Consider the following 5,163-nt stretch of genomic DNA (forward strand, 5'->3'; position numbering starts at 1 on the left):
TCTCCTCTCCCCCCCTCCTCTCTCATCAACTATGTGTACATTTTTGCCCAAAATTTATATCCCATAAGCCTTTCTGTGACTACTTACTGAGACCAAGAATTGCCCCTAGCATCTTCCTCTGCTGCCCCTCTTTTTCATTTTATTACATTTATTTTATTTATTCAGGAGGTGTGCGTGCCTAGGCACTGATATGGAGGTCAGAGGACAGCTTGCAGGAGTCAGTTTTCTCCTTCCAACATGTGAGTCCCTGAGAACAGACTCAGATTGCTAGGCTTGGCGGTGTGTGTCTTTACCTGCTGAGCCACCTTGCTTGCCCTGACACCCTTTTTTATGCCTTGCTTTGCTTTTTTGTGACACTTACCTGCTTGTATATTTTCAGTGGCCAAGGAGTACCAAGAACACAGATGCATTTGAACATGTTCAGTTTATTACTGTCACGATGAAGGTGATCAAAGAAGGTGAGGGGAGGCTGTGGTGTGTTTCTTGTATCACGATGCACAAGGCCACCTCCAGGAGGAACATTTGGACCAGAGGTGCTCATAGTACTGAATACATTATTTGTCTGTTTTTTCTCCTGTCTCTCCTTTGCCATCTCAGGGAGGTAAGGAATTTTTAACTGCCACATCTAATGAGAACAGGAGACAGAAATCGGCCAGGCAATTTAGAGTAAAGGACCCCAAAAGTGAACCATTTTTCCATAGCTAAAAGCTGGAAGTGTCTTGGCCCATGGGCAGCTTCATTCTTGCCTGAGGCCAAAGATGCCAGAAGTGGTTAAGTCAAAATGTTTTTGATTCTTTCCTGGCCAGAGGCCAGTGATGCCAGAAGAAAGGCAGATGCCAGAAGAAAGGCAGAGGGCTGGGTTTTCCTCAGCGCTTTTCCCTTAAAGGAGTATCCCTTACCTGTAAATCTTGCATAGGGACACGATGGAAACTTAGAGGCCTCTGCCTAGCTGGGATGGGAACTGAGCTGAGCTCCTCCTGCCACCCATGTCCCCATTCAGTAAAGCCTTATTAACTCAGGTGGTGACAGTCAATGACACCCTACCCTGCACGCTTGCTCTTGCTCTGCATGAATGCTGCCTTCTTTCTTTCTCTTACACGCTCTATAATAAAACATTTCTTTCTCAAAATTACCTTATATGGTCCGTGAATTGCATTTTTCAAAGTTTTAAAACAAGAGCCCAAAGACCACTGACTCAGTAGAAATTTTGTGTGACTGTGAGTGCTTGGCAGCCTGACTCCTGAGTCAAAAACTCACCCAAGAACCAAGAAAGACTTTTATTGATCTCACAGACACCCTAAAAATTTCCCATATCACATCTACCTGTGTGGAGCCTCCCCTAATGAAAAGGCAAAGTCCTGTGCCTATTTATTGAAGGAAATACTTATCAATCCTCTTGCTAACAGGGCTGAGATAGGAAAAGGAAGCATTACAGATGACCCAAAAGGATGGCTTTGGGAATGAGCGGACATGACATTTGCTGAGGTGGAGGATAGAGGGTGGACAGGCCTCTAGTCTGGGCTGGAGTCAAAGAGAACTCAATAAACTTGAGGTGTTTCCAGTCACTCATCTCTTTGAGTTAGCCTTATCTACTGCTAGCAGGAATCTCAGCCCCTCCTTCTCCACTCAGAAACCCTAGCTATGCCTGGGCCTCAGTGGGCTGACAGTAAGACATATGCTGGGAGCTAGGTGTGGTGGGACCCATCTGTGACTTCAGCACTTGAGAAGCTAAAGCAGGCAGGTCAAGAGTTTAGAAGTCAGCCTAGGTTACTGAGAGGATTCTAAGTTAGCCTAGGCTATTAAGGTTATTCCAAACCAGCTTGGGCTACCAAGGGAATTTTAAGCCAGTCTGGGCTACTTAAGGAATTCTAAGCCAGTTTGGGCCATTCAGGGGATTCTAAACCAACCTGGGCTACTGAGGGGATTCTAAGTCAACCTGGGCTACAAGGAGATTCTAAGCCGGTCTGGACTCCTTGGGGGATTCAAAACAGCGTGGGCTAGAGAGAGACCCTCAAAAAAACCCCCAAAATAAAAATAAACATAAAAGATCAAATTAAACAAAAAAATGTGTGCAGCATTGTAAATACTAAGCACAGATTCTTTTACCCAGTTAAAATCCCTATTGTTTTAAAGACAAAATGGAGGTACAGAAAGGACAGTTAAGAGTTGAATGACTGGGCTGGAATTTAAGCATTCATTACCCACATCTAGAGTCTAAACCACCCAGAGCTTTCAGCAGCTACAATGGCAAGAAAGCACTCCAGGGCATACCCTGCAGACCCAATCTTGCAACTAAGTAGAGTCTATGTTTTGGGCTGTTGGAACAAAAAAGGGCCGTTTACAGCAAGCCCTGCTCAGTGTCTACCAGGAAACCTCAAGGGCTCCCTGAAGTCCCTCATGGTCAGCCAGCCCCTTCAATGTTGTAACACTCCTTTGAATTGGTCCTGCTAAGTTACACAACAGGAAGGGATTGGTGCCTCAGACACAGGCATCAGCTGAGAAACTAATAAAAATCAAAAAGGAGCCAAGCTGAAACCTTCCCTCCCCCACCACCACCAAAGGAGAGCAGCTAAGTTCTGAAAACAGGGTTATTAATTCCACCAGGCTCTGGAGTTGCCATGGATACAACTCACCCAGTATGCCTGTCTCTTCTGCCCCTTGGTCCTGGAACTGCTTTGCTCTTCAGCCCGACTCATGCTGGCAAAGTGTGGGCTTTTCTTTCTGCTTCTCCAAATGGGCCCTTAAAGCACAAATGGCTTTTGAAGACTCAGAGTTGGGGAATGCTCGTTCCATTCCATGCCATCATTTTCAATAACTGGTTTCTCTCAGACCCTATTGTACATCATGCTAGCTGCATTCACACGAATGTGAACTTGTGTGTGAGTGTTCTTAGAAAGTGTGCATCTGTGCTGTGAAGATACAGATCCTGAAACTACAAAGAGAGGATACAATAAGCACAGTAGCAAGTTCAAGTGTCTGTACATATGTGTGTTATAAATGATGCTCACTGGGACCTTGAAAACTGTATTAAGATTATAGATAACAGTACAGTATGATGAAGTCAACATTGTCCCTAATGTGAAGTTCCCAAGTGAATGTTCCCAAGGCCTCAGAGAACAACAACAGCAACAAAAAATGTGCCTGTCACTAACATTTCCAATAAGCATTTATGAGGATAAACATATTTGAGTGTAGCTTTTAATTTCTCAAATATCCCTTCTCTCACCCTAGCCTCACAGCTGGGTGAAATCAGTGGTGCAATTATCCAGCCCATTCCAAAATGTCATAGAAACGGTAATGGTTTAGGAGTGCCGCAGTGGAAACTTGCTTGAAATGTGCCGTCCAAGGTAGGCTGATGCATGGACAAAGGGCTGGTAGCTGGAGAAAGATGTGAAGAAGTGGTAATAACAGAGTGTCAACGCCTGGACCGCACAAACCTCCTGAATACTGTTTTCCCCTTGATTTCCTATGCTTCTCAGACGCTTAGATCCTTGCTGTGAAATGGAGATAAGTTAACATGCATCAGCTTACAGTCACCTGATGATTAACCTTTGTAGCTGCTCTGAACGAAGTCAAAGCTCATGTCCTGTGATGGCTAACACGACAGAAACCTCGGACTTGCCCTCCAGAGGTCTGTCTGCTGCCAGTATTGTGTCCCAGTAGGCTGGCTGGGGCTCAGGCCAGCATCACCTGCAGGCATTGTCATCTGTGCTGTTCTCTCAGGGCCCAGAGAGCTGTTGTACATTACCTGAGGGAAGGAAGAGAATCCAGCAAAGCTCCAAATGTGTTTTAGATTTCTTCTCTTTCCACTGGGTTGAAGCAAGTCCCAGCACCGAGGAAGGGGAGCAGGTGTTGGAAACAGTCACACAGGCTACTCACAGGCAAATGTGCGTCTTGTTCTGCTTTTTCCTTTAGAGCTACAGCCAGCTGGAGGTGTCAGTCTCCTTGCATTCTCTTCCTACCTATGCAAGCTATGTAGCTCTCAAAGTTTTGCATCTCTTTCTGATACTTGGTCAACACCTGCCCTTTTCAAATCTTCATCGTCTGAAAAAAGTAGCTCTTTTCTATATGTAATATCCTTATTTTGCCTGCACAAGAATGAAATCCAGGGCCAGAGAGATGGCTCAGTGGTTGAAGACCCAGGAGAGGGACAACTGGGTTGGAGGGAAACATTATCAACCTGAATAGAGAGGGGAAAGGGCTTAAAATACCACCTCAGAAGGAAGCTGAAGGTTTGATTCCAAAGCAAAGATCTCAGTCCTCATTTCTGCAGCACCTCACCCAGCTCTTCCATCCACACGTTCCTCCGAGTCTGTGCCTTGCTGTGACGTGTGGAGCAAAACACCCTCACCAGAGGCCATAGAGCTGGGTGATTCATGGTGTACAATCTGGTCCATCTAACACAGGCTCTCTGAAAGGCTGCGTGGATCTAAAGTCACAGAGTACAAAGCTCTTCACATCAACAATCACAAGTACATAAATGAATCGATACTCAGCACTCAGCACACTGATGCATGTTTACTACAGGAATACACTGGCTGGGGCCCAGTACCTGGACTCCTAACTGTGCTAATCAATATCATGCATCAATTAAAAGCTGAAAGAGTTTTATGACTCCCCCTAACACCCAGACTCCTGGCTCATGAAATGGATTTCAGGTCAGTGTAAAGAGCTTGCTTTGTGCAACAGCTGTGTTCCTGAAAAGTTTCATAGAAATCAAATCCTCTTAAAATGCACAAAACTTTCTATTCAAAGAGAATGTTGATTAACCCTTTTGTAAAGCAAAGAATCTTCCTATAATATGTAAAGCGCCACTACCACACGTCCCCACCTCCACCCTCCTCCCACTCCCTCCCCTCCTCTTCCTGTTGTGTCCTTCCCCCACTACTCCATTCTGTAAGGCCAGCTTCAGGCATAAATAACATTTTTTAAAGTGCTCACATCTTTTGTGGCTTGGAAGCAAACCAAAGACCCATCTTTTTTAACATGTGTCTTACAAACATCCTGGGAGAGAGGCCCACAGAATGTACATCACTTGTTTGCAGATACCACAATGTACAATCACCAGAAATGCTGATGAGCTTGGCTGTGAAAGGAGCATGCTGACGCACTCTGGGGGAATGGCTCATCCCTCACTCGCAGCCAGGCAGACAGCATCTTGGA

Source organism: Nannospalax galili, unplaced genomic scaffold, assembly GCF_000622305.1.
Source record: "Nannospalax galili isolate Female #2095 unplaced genomic scaffold, S.galili_v1.0 scaffold108, whole genome shotgun sequence".
Lineage (NCBI taxonomy): Eukaryota > Metazoa > Chordata > Mammalia > Rodentia > Spalacidae > Nannospalax > Nannospalax galili.